Source organism: Crocodylus siamensis, chromosome 6, assembly GCF_052110815.1.
Source record: "Crocodylus siamensis isolate JL-2025a chromosome 6, ASM5211081v1, whole genome shotgun sequence".
Classification (NCBI taxonomy): Eukaryota; Metazoa; Chordata; order Crocodylia; family Crocodylidae; genus Crocodylus; species Crocodylus siamensis.
The window spans coordinates 10,193,179-10,208,646 of NC_143400.1; the positions used below are offsets into that span (position 1 = coordinate 10,193,179).

The window sequence follows — 15,468 nt, forward strand, 5'->3', positions numbered from 1 at the left end:
ACACATGGATGAAAGGAAATTGTTCCTTACCTAGCACTGGAGGACAAGGTGCAGGCCCTGACTGCCCTGTTGCCTTGTATACCTGATGCACTAACTGATCCTTGGGTGCAGGGGTTATGAAGCACTTGGCATATGGAGAGTTTGCATGTAGGGGTGCCTACATTTGCTTTTGCACTGGCATAAGTCCGGATGAAAGGAGCCGCACAGTGAGCCCCAAGCAGTGTAAACGAAAACCACTGGCCCAGAAGAAGGAAGGAAGTCCTTGAAGAGCAGCCTCTGAGTTTGCTGTGTTGCTTGCATTCATTTCCTGATAGGTACCTGCTAACACTATAGGCATCCGCCACCCCAAAGTTACCAAAAGAAAATGGGAAATGGTTGCTGACCCGATAAAGTAGATCAGAGATTGTGTCCATCGCTTTTCCTTAAACTTTCAATTTTCAGTACAGCAATCTTGGAACGTTGTCACCTTTTTTCAGGTTTCCACTGGGGAGAATCTAAAGCAAATGTGTGCTTTCCGGTCAGGTTGTTACCAACGTGTGTGCGCTTGAGCTGCCAGAGGCTGTGGGTCATCCCTTCTCTTTTATAACCTGGGCTCTGTGGCTGGATCACACCTGTCTCATATTGCAGCATATCACAGGAGATGTGGGTTGGCTGGGGAGTTTAGCCCATGGGGGAGGACAGGCATGGGGGGCCTGTTTCCCATGGAGCACTACAGCAGCAGGGCTGGGCACAATTCGGTGCCAAGCTGACAAGAAACAAAACCGTCTGTTGTTTTTTCTGTCAACCGTTTCACAAAACCTGGCCTTTCTCGCAGCCGTACATGACCAACCCCACAGTGACTGACCCCTCTCTTGTCTCTGACAGGCCTGGTCTCACGTGAGCGACTGGTGCATGGAAATCCAGTGGCACTGGTGGCTGTGATAACGGTGCTGGATGCCCTGGAGGATGCCCTTGCTGTTGGAGCAAGATAGTTAAGTAACACCCTGCAGCGGTGCTTCCTCCCATGGGCCACAAACTGAAAAAGACCCTTGCTTCCAGCATGGAGAGCCAGGACCTTTGTCCGTCATCACTCGGACCCTGTGCACTGAGGTAGGCGCAGGCCCTCCACATGTTCAGGCATCTGTTGGACTTTGCTAGTAGCTCAGTAATGCAGGTTCAGGGCTGCAGCTTTAAAGAGAGGCTCTAGTGCAACCACAAGCAGGTTAGTGCAGGATCACTGATTACACAATCCTTCCTCTTGGTCTCACCTGTCAGCGTAGCAGGGCTAAATAAGGTCCTGCCTCTCAAGTGGTCTACACCCACTATTCCCTGCCTTGCGCCTGCAGTGCCTAAGGTCCTAGACTGGCCTCCTGTCCATTCCTGGCCAGGTCCAGGGCTACTTAGCTCCCAAGAGCAGGTGTTGTCAGTCTGACATGGCTGTTCCTGCCGACACAACAGTGCAGTACAATTCCCGGCACTGTGGGAATTCACAGGTGGCATCTCTGGCCTATGTCATGCAGGAGGTCTGACTAGACAATCATAATGGTGCCTTCTGGCTGTTAAATATCTGGAAGGGCATTGAGATATGACTGTAACTGAGCTAACTCTCATGGAAGTAATTCTAAATAAATCATATCAGAACATCAGTGGAACCAATTTTGCAATTTTATAATAGCAAAATTCCCTTTATTTTTAGGGAAGGAAAATGCAAGGGTTTTGGGTGTGTGCGTGTGTGCATGTGTATGTGCGCACGTGTGTAAAATACCTGGCCTCTGAAGAAATCGAGCAGAAATGATTTTTAGATTTTTAGTGCAAAAGTGGGGAAATTCTGTAAAAAAAACAAAATAAAAAACCCACTTTTCTCTTCATTGTTGTTTTTCTGCAGAACGTGGTTATCCTTTTCTACCTTGCTCTAGATATAATGCAGCTGAGTCAAAGTGTAATGAAATGGAAATTTTCATGGAAAGTGGAGACTTTTGATGAACAACTTGTAGTGAAACTCCCTGTTTTCCATCAAAACAATTTTCTGGTGGGAAATCTTCCTAAATGTAATCTTAGTTTTAGTAAGTGTCTCTTATCCACAACTGCTACAGCACAAGTGAAAGAGTGAGTGGGGGAGGTAGAGGCTTGATAATATTTCTAGGAGACTCACTGGGAACACCTGCTCTACGTACTGACCATGGGCTGCCCAAGAGATCGCTGTTCAAATGTGCTGAACCGTCATCCTAACAGTTTTATCCTCGTCTATTTTTTTTCTGGCTGATTATCTAGGAACTGGTGAGACCTAAATCCAAACTGAAGGAGCTTTGATAAACAGAAAACCTAGAAACCAGGTTTGTTACAACTGATCAGAAGTAACTCCAGTCATCAAGAGAGTCAGACCAGACATCCAGTCCCCGCAGTCCCCAGCTTGTTTCGTTCTGAGACTCAAGAGAGAAAACTGATGTTCAGCATGAAAAGGGGCAATGTCGCACTGACGTGGCTGGCCAGGCTCTGGTTTCAGGTAGCACACGCTGCAACCCTTTTCTTTTTCAGGTACTGGGACTTCCCAGTATCTAATTTTGGCTCCCGGCTGCAAATATAAAGCACGAAGAACCTTTTCATATGCACCACACACTTTTTGTGGTGCCTCAAAAGCCTTTCAGGTGCCACAAAGGACATGTGCGTGCTCATCTGGACTCACCAAACTGTCTCCCGGAGCAAGGTGGTTAGTCCTGGGCAGAGATGGCCGAAGACAGACACCCCAGAACAAGAGGAAGTTTGCATTTTGGGGCAAGATCCATAGCTGGTATTAACCTCTGCAGTTCCCATTCCTTACGCTGTCTTACTTGGGATTTGTCTCTATCTTGGCAGGGGACAAGCTGACGAGTCATAGCGCCAAGTCGCCCACCCAGCCGGAGGAAGGCTTCCTTTCCAAAAGATCTCATGGCCAGGAGTATAAGCCAAACACCAATGCCAGAATTTAGGCCTATCTGGAAATCTGTCTGAGCTCCTGGCCAGTACTGTCCAGGGCACTTATGGGTGCTTTTCTTTCAGGTCCTGGGAGTACATCTAGGAAGTCTTGCCTCAAAGCCATCAGAAGAATCACAGTTGTGGTCATGACTGTAGCTGTCATTGTGTTAGCAGGCGAGTGGCAAATATCTGCATTTACTCTGGCTTTTATGTTCTCTACTGAGCTCCAGGATTGCTGCAGACTTGGCCTCTTGACTTCTTTTGTGTAGGTAGTCCCTTGACCACTCCCGGCACTGTGGTAGCTAAGCATTTCTCAGGTGATGGAGAACTGGTTCCAGCTCTCCCTCTGTTAGGCAGAGAGGGAGGCCTGCCCCCATTTTACAGATGAAAAAACTGAGGTACAGCCAGACAAAGGCCTGTTTTCAAATGAAGCCTCTAGTGCCTCTGTGCGTGTGTGTGTGTATGTGTCTAACTCCAGTAAATTTAATGGGATTGTCAGGATATTCAAGATGATCCATGGCTGTCATTTTAGGAGTGTAGCCATCTCCAAGCTGTATCAGATCCAAAGCCCATGTATCCCAGCTCCTGCCTCTGACAAGAACCAATATCAGTTGTTTTGAGGAGCCGGGTCTGGGATAGTGTCAGTGGTGGATGGACATGTGCTGTGGGGCAAGATTCCCTTCTGCTGGGGTCTGATCAGCAACTGAAACCAGGACTGGCCAGAGAGTTTTCCATCTAAATAGTTTTTCACTGGAAAATTGGATTTTGGAGGAGCTGAATTTTTTGTAATTAGCAACATCTTCCCACAGTGTTTGGCATTTTCTATCCCCTGATCGTGAATGACCCCAAAGTTTGTGACCAAAATTTACAATATTCTGATCTCGCCGTGCTGTGGAGGGTAGGATCTTGACACCTGGCTTTGCACCCATCTGCCCTGCGCTCACTCCTACCCTCCAGCCAGCAACCCCAAGAAGGTGAGAGGATGGAGGAACCCCTTTCTGTGTTCCCATTGCTCCATCCCAGCCAGCACCCAGCACCCAGCCCCCTTCCCCACCTGGCAATGAGTGACCATGGTGCCCTCCCTTCCTGCAGAGGGAAATCCCAGTGCCCCAGGACCAGTTTTGCAGCCAAAGTTGGGACAACCTGCCCCCATTACCCCGGGGACCATCCTGCAGTGCATCTTCTGGCTGTTCCAGCATGTGGCCTTCAGCTACCCGAGCTCTGACCTTGCTACCCCCACACCTGCCTCCTGCTGTGATCCTGCTGCATCTCCCCTACAAAGACATGTGAGTCTCAACCCCACGTGCAGCCAGCACCTGCTGCCTGCAGCCCCTGTCCTGTGGCACAGACAGGTCTGTTGTGCAGAGAGTCCCCATCTCTTGTGAATGATTCACTGGCGCCCTGTGCATAGTAGTGGGTGTTTGGTATGACTTTGTCCATCTCCTCTCAGCCTCACTCTGTGCTGCTGCTCTCCCTAGGAACAACCTTGTCAGCATCAGGGATTTCTCCCGTTAGCCAGTCCTCCCACACAGCTGCGTTGAGGGAGCTCCCTCGTCTGCTCCCGCAGTTGCTCCTAGACCCCGTTCCCAGTGCAAGTGCCCAGTCGAGGGGAGGCCAGAGCCTGAAGCAGCAGAAGGCACATGGGGTGCCAAGCCAAGGATACCCGTTCTGGGGTTATACTGGAGGTGGGGAGACAGGGCACCCTCATTCCCCAGTCAGATACACACACCCCGGCTAACTGGGGAGTCAGTGCTACCAGGAGGGAGTGGATGTGGCAGGAGACAAAGGGGGTGGGTCTGGCAAAGGTGCATGAATGCATAAAGCAGAGATCCTGCGTGCGCTGTGGGAGCCGCCTGTGATCCCCGTGAGGCAGCTGGTCAGGCTCCTGGCAGTGAGAGGTAATGCAGGCAGACCATAATGCCAGTATTTCTTACACAGATCAGGTATTTTATCTGTGAATTCCCTCCCATCCTTCACGTCCTCTTTGCTGCTAACTCTGTGAGCTATCTGGGTGCTGATCCTTTTTTCTCAGCCTTCTCCAAAGCCCTGGGGGAAACTGAGGCCTTCACTGCAATGGTGACCTCAGATCAGCTGGGGGAAAATGAGAGCATGGACTGGGTCTCGCAGATGAGGGGAAGGAGGTACAGCAGGCTAGACCTGTGAAGCAGAAGCAGACCTGTGGGGTCTGATCTGGGACAGGAGGAAGGAGTGCAGAAAAAAGTTTTCAACTAGCAATAATCGCGCCTCGGATTAACCTCATTGGCTACGATACTGCCACTGCGATCCCCACTGTCTGATCTGGAGGGGCCGGCAGTGTGGAGGACACTGAGCCCATGGGTCAGGTCTGGATCACCAGTATCCCTGTCCTATGGAGATAGCACAGAGGCATCCCTGAGGGTCCATAGCAGCATCCTTATTTTCAGGTGCAGTCAGCACAGTAATTAGCATGTAGGACTAATAAAGTGCCTGCCTATCTCAGCCTGCGCATGCTCAACCTGCTCTCACAAATCCACAAAGTACTGAGAAGGCCTCTCTCCCCTGCCTCACACCTATTCCCAAAGCAGCCCTTCCGACTCAGAGTGCAAATATGACACTAGGATGGCCCGTATCATGTGTTCAACTTGAGGGGTACAAACAGGGCTGAAATGGGACAATCCATGACAGAGCCTGGGAAAGGCAGAGCGATCAAATATTAATGCAGATCACCTGTCTCACAAATATTGGAGGGGAAAAACACACACAAACAAGTCAGAGTTTTAGACAGAAAATGTCTCTTCTGGTTAATTTTCCTTCCACAGTCTCCGGTATCCAAATCCTGCCAGTCTCTCAGCTTTCCACACCATTTGCCAAGATAAATAGGGTAAAAACAACCTACATGTGTGAGGCAAAGGCCTAGGCTCTGTGGGGATGGGGGTTAATCCATAATATAGGAAAAGCAGATGGGGAAGAGAGTCCATTCAAATCTCATCTGTGCCACAGACTCCCTGTGTGACCTTGTGCAAATCACTTAACCTTGCTGGGTCACTATTTCCTCATCCGCAACAACATGGGATTAACCAGCTCTGTCTATTTAAGATGAGGCCTCTGGTGATTTTTTTTTAAATAGAAAAATGCCAATATTATCCATGATTTTGCTCCTCCGAACTGTGGCCGTGTGCACCACCAATAATAATAATGGTGATTCACCATCCAGTCCTGCAAAAAGACATCTCGCCAAGTTTTTATATGTTTTGCTATTACTCCACTGCTCAGGGCCTCAGCTGCTGTAAGCTGAAGCCCCTTTGAGTCCAGATGAGCTGAGCCCATTTACACCTGTAGCTGTCTGGCCATACTGACTCTAGTGACACGATGATGGGGGCCGCTGGCCCCAATTGACTCTAATGGCACAATGTGGATTTGGACAAGCTGAGCAGCTTGTCTGGCTATTTTCTGCCCATAGCTTCACTTCCTCTTTTTCTACATGGCTCCAAGAAGCTGCCCCAGCCCCTGCTTGGCAAGTGAGCATCCTTAAAGCAAAGTCCATGTCTACTGCCCAGCCAGGGCAACCTCTTTGCACAGCACAATCCCTCTCCTCTTGGAGAATAAAGCAAAGGCAAGATTGGGCAGGCGGACGATGGAGCAGGATAAAACTGGCAGCAAAAGAGGAAAGACCCCAGAAAACCATCTTCCCCGGCACCCAAGGTAGCCATTTAAAATCCCTATGCAAACCAGTTCCTTCTGTGCCGGTGCCCCATGTCCCCAGGCATCCCCATGTCATGCTGTGTGGTGCTCCTGGCAGGCCTGGCCTTGTGCTTTTCTGTGTCACTAAAGGGGTGAAAGGGCAATGTGGGATATCTATGGGTAAACAGCTGCCTGTGAATGCAGGGGGCTGGACTCCATGCCCCAGGAGCTCCCTTCCAGTCCTAGTCCCTCCGATCTCCCCATGCCATCATTATTGTAAGTGCCTCACTTACTTTCATACCAAGCAGTGAGCCTGAGCTCAGCACCAGCAGAAACACCCTATGGGACACACTAAAGCCCGCTGTAGACATGGGCTGCTCTGGAGGGTACAGGAGTCACAAGTATGCTGGTGGTCTGGGATCGGTGCCCAGCTCCTTCCCACACTGCCTGGGTGATCTCAGGTGAGCCACTGCCTCTCTCAGAGCACTAGCTCCCCATCCGCCCAATGGAGGTCGGTCTCCCTTGTCTGGTTTGAGCCTGACCTCTTCAGCCCAAGACCCGTCTGGTACAGAGGTGTCCCGCCGATCTCCTCCCATGCTACCCCTTTGCTTTTGGTATTGATCCTTTTGTCACCTTTAAGTGTAGCCAAGGCCTATTGTTCAAGCAGTACAAGCTTGTGTGTGTGTTGGGTGTGGGGGTGGAGGCAGTGGTCACCCCCAATAAACAGCTCAACCTCTGCCCTCTGATGCTGGTGGCTGAGCCAGATTTCAGAGATTTCAAGGCCAGAAATCCTGATTTCAAGGCCTGTTAGTTTTCACCCTCTCCATCCACCAATTGTTCCACTGCTTAATTGTCTTTGTTGTGCCGCTCTCCCCACCTCCAGCCCAATCTCTGTCTGTATAGCTTTAGAGTAAAGGTAGAAACCATAGGAAGATGGTCATCAGAGGTTCTGCAAAGACATTGTGGGTAGCTGCGGAAATGGCCAGGAGGCGGCGTGGCGCCATTGCTGGGCTGGGTCACGCGGCCGTGTGGCAGGCTTTAAGGTAGGGGCTGTGGCAGAAGTAGTGGCACAAAAGGTTTCCATGACTTGAGGAAGCTTGAAAAACACTGACTTATTCTCCCCATGCTGCCACTCGCACAGAGCAAGCTTCACTTGTGCCCGCTAAAAGGACTGAACTTCTATCCCCGCCAGAACGGCCACACAAATTTCTCCTTGCCTGAGCATCCCTTTTCTGATCTGCATTTTGCTAGGGACATCCATGAAAGAACAAGCCACGTTAAGTGCACACGCCCACACATGGCCACAGTTCGGAGGAGCAAAATCATGGATAATATTGGCATTTTTCTATTTAAAAAAAAAATCAGCTGAAGTGAGCCAGAAAATAATGCTTTCTTTCCACCCAACATTTTAACAAAAAGAACGTAGAGAACATTTTTTTTCCCCCCAGAAAAGTTAAAATGTTCATTCAGAAAATTTCCAAATTTTTGGTCAAGAAACTGACTACATATGGATCATTATCCTCAGCATCATTTTTGGCAACCAAAACCCCGTTGTTTTCCACGGAAAACTGTAAGGAAAAAAAGTGCATGGAAAAAATTGAAAGAGAGAGAGAACATACATTTTAAAAATGGTTAAAAACTAATACATTTTGTCCAGAAAATCAAATTTAGTAAAGAACGGCTAAAGATTTCCATTCTTAGCCATAAATTGCCTATTTTCAATTCTCCGCATCATGTTTTGTTGAGCTATAAACTGTAAGCTGTAAATTCATTGCTCAAAAGACCTAATCTTCATACAGAACCACAGCCATTTTCTAGCACGATAAAATTCGATTACAAAAATGCCAGTGCGCTCTGTCGCTCTTCTCCACACATGGTTTCATGCAGCACAACTTCCACAGTGGATTTTCTACCCCTTCTTCGTATGACGCAGTCTCTGCCCCCTCTGTATAACCACGTCAGCCAGGCCTGTCCCTGCCTCGGCCAGTCTGACAGCCTACCTGCCCGCCCGCATCCAGGCCCCGAGCCCTGAAGGTAATTAAGGCCTGGAGGGCTACGATGGGGGCCAATAAGGCCCAGTGCAGGATAGACGGGGCCAGCAGGCTGGTACCGCTGTCCCGGAAGGGGCCAGGGCCCCAGCTGAAGAGCAGCTGTGCCCACGAAGCTCCCGCCGGCCTCTGAGGGCCTCTGAGAGGCCAGAGGTGAGCAAGCCAGGCAGCTGCTTTCTGGGGCTTCTCCCACCTTCGCCCCCCTCCCTGCTTCAGCAGCTGCAGCTGTGGCCTCACAGCATCTCTGCTTCCCGCCTCCAGGCAGCTCAGCTCAGCTCAGCTCCCCTCTGCCTCCAGCCTCCAGGGAAGCCCGGCCAATAATCACCAGCTTAAAACACACCCCAGAAAGGAGCCCTGCTCTCCCAGCACCTTCCTCTGCCCAGGGCTCCCGTGGCCGGCAGCTCCATTCGGCACCTCAGGGCAGGGTGACCCCTCGCTCCAGTCGTTCAGGTGTCTTCGTGGATCACAGCGTTGTACGAACCACAGTGCCCCAGAACTGATGCCGAAATGAAGCCTGGCCCATGATACAGGCCAGGGGTTTTCAACCATCTTTCATTTGTGGACCCCTAAGGAATTTCAGATGGAGGTGCGGGCCCCTCTGAATTGGAAGTGTGGGTATTTGCATACTTTTGATTGATCAGAGTCATCTTTCATGGGCCTCTTAGACATAATCTACGGATCCCCAGGGGTCTCCGGGCCACAGGTTGAAAACCACGGATATAGGTCTTTCTCCCTGCTATGGGGTCACTGCCCACCTGTAGCTCTGGGCCGTGGTTCTCCCTGGGCAACAGTGAGCATCTCCTTGCTCCTTCAGGGCATCAGGCTGCAGGGCTGCAGTGTTTCCAGATTAGAGGCAGGCCCCACAAACAAAGAGGGGCAAGCCTCCACCTTAAGAGCCCCACAAATTAAATGCACAGGGTAGAGGGGGCAGGGGATTAACTCACCTGGAGTCCCCCATGGGAGCAGGAACCAGGTTGCCCAACTTTCACTCCAATGTCTGAACCAACAGACCAGGCAGCGTTTTGAAAACCGTTGCCATCTCCCACAAAACATTGTGCAGAGCCCACTTGCAATGGGAGCCCCCAGTGCCCCTGCTTCCCCCTTGGCTAAATTAATGAATCCAACATGGATATGATTTACACCTCCACTTTCCATGCCCACTCCCAGCACCTGGGTGTTTTCAGGTGAAGCATTTTTTGATGGGAAACTGGGTTTTCAACTAAATTTAAAAAAAAAAGAAATCAGGGAAAGATGTTTACAAACATTTACATTTCTTCCTAGAAGACAGGATTCTTCTTAATGGCTAATTTACTGCTTTATGGTTTTTTACAGTTTCAAAAATGATTAAGTTCAGTTGTCAAAAAAAACCACAACCCCCACCCCCAAACACATTTCATCTTTTGCAGAAAACTGAAAATGTGCCTCTGAAAATCCGGCTAAAATATTTTTTCATCAGAGTTTTCCACAGCACCTGACCAGTTCAGAGATTTTAAATGGTGCTGCGTAAACACCTTCCCAAGGAGAAAATACTATTCTTAAGGCCCTGTTGGTCAAGCAGCAAAAGCAGAACTAGAAGCAGTGACTGGAAGACAGAAGCATTCATGCTGACTAAGGGGTTTTCAACCCGAAAGCTTGCCTAAAATTTTCTTCCAGCGGCTGAAGTTGGTCTAATAAAAGCTATCAGATTCGCCCAAAGAGCCTTGTCTGCTAGAAACAAGGCACAAATGCACATGCACTGAGTGACCACCCACTGGGGCCAGCTGTCACCTTGCCGACACTCCCTGCCTCTGCTGGCAGACACGTCTGCAGTCAGACGCAGGTTGCTGGGCTCCGTGCAGGAGCAGCAGGGCTGTGGGAACCCACAAGGCCTGTGTTAGATGGTGTGTATGAGACTGGTGTAAAACTGGGCCCTTTCTGTGAATCTGCGAAGCCTCCCCAGAAAGCTTTCTCCCAGCCCTACCACCTCTCTACCCCCGGCAGCAGTGTGAAAAACCCAATAGATGAGGTGAGATAAAGTCAGCCCAGCCTGGAGGGCTGCAAGTGCTAAAGGCTGCCCAGCTGTGCAGAGAGCGAAATGGCACTTGGCTAGAAGCCCCTTTTTTTTTCCTCTGACCACATCCTCCTAGAGATGACACTGGGACAGATCTGAGCAGAGGCCTGAGCCTAGAGTGAGTGCAGCCATGCTGCCAGCCTCACCTCGTCAGCTCCCTTGCCCTGCATGAACAATTACTCCTTTATGATCCTGCCTCCAGCATGTGCCAGGCTACACCAGCACCCACAGTCAATCTCCCTCTTGTGCTGGGCTGTTTTGGGTACCCCCGCATCCATGGATCGGTTTTCTTTCTCCTTTTCTCTCTCTCCTTCTTGTTTCAGGTGCCACGAGGATAACGGGTGGCAGTGGCAGCAGTAAGGGCCACATGAGAGCAACCCTCAGGGCAGAGGAGGGGGATCTGTGGGGGCAACGGGCAGAGAGGGGGAGAGGAGTGCATGCAGCAGGGCGAAAAAGAAGGACGTTGGCCCAGGGCACAAACATTAGCAGTTACTTCGGGAACTAATGGACCCAAAGGAAAGTTGTTCCATTTTCAAAATACATTTTTCCCAATTACTTTAATGAAACCTTCATCAGTATCACCAGGCTCCTACAGAAAGTCTCCATTATGACTGGGGTGTAGGTTGTAGCTGTGTTGGTCTAAGGACGTAGGCAGACAAGGTTCTTTGGGTGAATCTGATATCTTTTATGCTATGAATTATCCAAACACTGTTCTCAGATGGCAAAGACCAGTCCATCGGAAAATCCCAACTAGCCCAACAAGAACAGGGACTGACTTGGTGAGTTAATGTGTTGTACTGAACTTCTGTCCACAGATGCTTTAATCATCTGGAAGGATGGAGTTAAGACTGTTTGTATTTTTCTAGACTGTAAAACCCAGCACATGTTCAAGCTTAACCAGAATTTGAATTTTCTGGATTTCTAGTGCTCAAATGGTGTCCGTGGCAGCAGACTAACTTTGACTAACTTTTTGATGGGCAACATTTTTTGATAGTTTCCAGTTTTCTGATGAATATCCCAAATTTTCTGAGGAAAGGAGGCTTTCCACAAACATGTGCAAGTTGGAAAAAAAACCCTTTCTGGGGAAGAAAAGGTTGGAAGGACATTTCTCTCTCCTCTTGCATTCAAGTCCTGTTCTAACACTTGAAAATGCAAAGCATGATGAACATGAAGAGCTGCCTGTTCGGGGCAGAAACCACAAGGAGACGTGCTCTTTGACCACAAAGGCACTGGTTGCTTGAACTGTGATGACGGACAGAAATGCACGTGTGTGCTGGGCTCTATGAAGGGCTCATGGCTCAAATTTGCAGCCTCGCCTGGGAAGGACTTCTACTGAAATTGGGGTAGATTTGGGTGCCCAAACCTCTTGGACACTTTGCAAGCAGCAGCCTCTTGCAGAACTGTGCTGAAGCAAAATGTGCAACCTATTCAGCTCAAAGCCCATTTGCTGTTAAAATAGAGCTAGAAGACCAAAAGCTCTTTAGAAACAGCGTTGATGCTCAAGAAGGTGTTGACCATCTCTGTTCACATGCAGCAGAAGGCTCCCTTGAAACCAAGACCTGTGCTGACCATGGCTGGGGAAGTAATCTATACTGATTTAAATTTCCCTGGAGGCTCTTCAATCCAACATGAATTGAATTCACCTCCACGTCCTGGTAAGTGAGCTTGACTGCCTGGGTTTCATCAGGGCTGGCGGTTGCAGGGGCTGGGAGTCTTTTTTTTTTTGGCCTTCTGTAACGAGCTTTTAGACAGCAGCTCTTGGGGGCAGTTCCCCAACTGGTGTAAATGGGCAGACCTCCATTGACTTCTCTGGGGTGTCTCCAGATTTACATCTGGGGATGGAGATCAGAGCTTGGCCCTGGCTCCGGTGACTTTAGGAGGATGGTGCTATGTTCCCCCCAGGATTAGTGTGATCACAATCATGTTCCCCTTCTGTGCCCTTCAGTGAACTCTCTCTGGATTCAGGAGGTCAGAACCTGTCCTTTACGCCAGGTTTGTCAGTGAGGTCACTCTATATCTAAAAGAGGGTAAAAGCGATTGAGACATGGCCCTGATGTGATGAAAGAGAAAATACAGGGAGAAAAATTAACACGCCCTTAAAATTAGCTTCAGCTGATGTGGGACTAGAGGTCATTAAACCTGGAGGTAAGTTTATTACATGGAAACAATGCGGGCCAGAGATGCATCGTCCATGCAGTTTAACTATTCATTGCAGCACTTGTGCTGTTTCTCAGTGTGATATTAACTCTGAATTCCCTGGGTTTGGAGAATGCTTTGAGCCTTAAATGGCTGGTAGATAGTTTCAAATTCACCACTGGAGTTTTATCCAGGGATAAATATTAGAGGCGGCAGAGGACATTTCCTGAGCTGATATAAACGGGTGCATTTATATGCTAGCACCATTCAGATTGGCCTGTCTCACTGCCAAGGGCCTGGGCCCCATTGAGATCAGAGTGGGATGTGGCCCAAGGATGGGAATAGAGCTTGGGCTGGCTTAAAGAGAAAGGTGGGGAACCATGAGGTGCTTGTGTCTTGGTTCTAGCTGGTACCTGGAGAAGCCATCGCTGAACATGTGCAGACTAGGTGCAGGGACAAACCTCGTGTGAATTAGGAGCCGTGGAGGGTGCAGGAAAACCTTCATTGCTTCCAAGATGGGGCTTGTGAAGGGTTATGAAAGGACTCCTATGACATGGTAGCCTGCAATAGCAGGGGACTGGATGCAGAGACCCCGGTTGTCTAACCAGCCCTTCATTCCTGTGCTGTTCTGCGGGGCTCAAGGGACTCTCCCTGAGCTGGAGGATCATTTCTGTAGGGGGGATCCTCCAGCACGCTGAGTGCTGACGGCAGGATCGGAGGACTTGAAGAATACTTTCACAAAGGCACCAAACTCCACTGCTGTATTTTAGTCACTGAGCCAAATTTTAGACATTTGCTAGACAGTGTTCTGGTTTAAATCCTATGGAGATGTGACTAAAAGGGCCTGACATGAGACATTTACTGTGGAGTTGCCTAATTAGCTCCTTAGTAAACTTCCCAGTGTCTAGGGGTGCAGTGCTACTAGGATGAAGTAAACTAATTAACTCCACCACAGGTTAGCACTTATAAACAAAAGTACTATCCTACAGCAGTGGTTATTTACTCTGCAGCAATGCTTGTGTAGATGCTGATGGGGACGGCTGAGGCACGAGGGTGCTTCAGTGAGGGGCTAGCCAGTAGACAGCCCCCCACTGAAGCACCTTCGTGCCCCAGCCAGCCCCTCTGCAGCATGTTGAGCCAGGCTGGAGGAGCCCCATGCTGGTAAGCTGACCCCCGGGACCCCTTGCCAACCAGGGCTGCTCTGCCCTGGCTCAACGTGCTGCAGTCCTGGGAGCGTATTCAAACATGGTGTCCAGGAGCAATAAACCCCAGCATGAACTGTACCAGAGTTTATTGCTTCATGTTAACTGCATGTGTAGATGCACCCAAAGAGTCTCAGACTGACTGCAGTCACAAAAACTTTGCCCCGGTGACACCCTGTGCAGCAGCTTCATTGCTTGCAGAGGCTGGTGGAGCGGGAGATTTTCTGGCATTGAAATAAAGCAGTCACTAAAGGGAATGAGAAGGAAAGTCCTGTATTTATAACATTGGCCCAAGACCTAGTTTCAAGTTCCTGATTGACCGTGGGCTTCCTAATATGTCACCACATGACTCTTAGGGTTCAGTCCACAAAGGGTTTTAGATGCTGCATCTTTTAGGTCCCTGGAATGACTTCAAGAACCCAGTGCTAGGTGCCAGAGCTCCTTACGCAGAGCACGGGGAGAGTTGGGGGGGCATATAAGGGGGATGAACATGGTCACCTGCTGAGCAGGACCTGTCTAGAGCCAGCCCAGAGGGACTGGAGAAGAGTGGGCATGTAAGGAACCCATGGGTGGCTCTAGGAATATGAAAGGGGTGAAGAAGATGGTATGGTGGCATATTTTTCTTCGGGTGAAAAGAACTAGAAGCTTTACTAATATGCTCTCAGTCAATCTAAGGTCAAAGCAGACACAAATATAACTTTTTTGGAATGTGCATTAATATGCGAGAGCATACATTTTGTACTCAAAACAGAACGAGCTTGGCAAAAATAATTAAAAAAAATGTTACTTCTTTAGTCCTGCTGTCATTAGATTTCCATATACATGTCTTTCAGATTTATAAAACAAAATCTAGCCTTCTTGAGCATCTTGAGAGTGCATCTAGTAACTCAGTTATTTCCATACCTGAGTTAATGTTTCCACATCAGAGTTAAAGTTTTTAGCTAAAGTAAAAACCAGGCTGCAGGGATGTGAAGTAGGAGCTACATGACCAGGAGCAGCTATCAGACAGCAGAACTGCAGAAGAAAGAACAGCTTGAGTTGTGGACCATTCATACCATTAAAAAAGAGAGAGGGTTGTTAACACCTGTGGGATGAAGAGGTTAGAAGGAACCAGGTACGTTAAAATGAGCCATGAATTCAAGTGACTCCTGCGCTGGTGCCTGGCTAGAAATGCTGCTGCCACTGCTAGGCAGTTGGTTTAAACAGTGCGTGGAGCAGGAGAAGGAATCAAAGATTGCAGGGGGAGTGGGGAGATTAAACTCCACCGCTGCACCCCCTGGATCCACCCCTGGGGCACCTACACTGAAGCAAAGGCTTCTTTCCCAGCACTGTGATGCTGCATTTTGCTGTAACAGTTGCAGGTTAAACCAGCGAACACTGATGAGACGCTCCACGCTGTGGGAGTCGGGCCCTGAAACATCTGAGGGGAGGAATCCTGATC

General features: G+C 49.3%; 1 pseudogene; it reads right to left on the minus strand.

The window, feature by feature from the left end:
- Positions 1-5,136: 5,136 nt before the first annotated feature.
- On the minus strand, positions 5,137-5,215 carry LOC149860950 (U4 spliceosomal RNA; annotated as a pseudogene).
- Between the last annotated feature and the right edge of the window lie 10,253 nt (positions 5,216-15,468).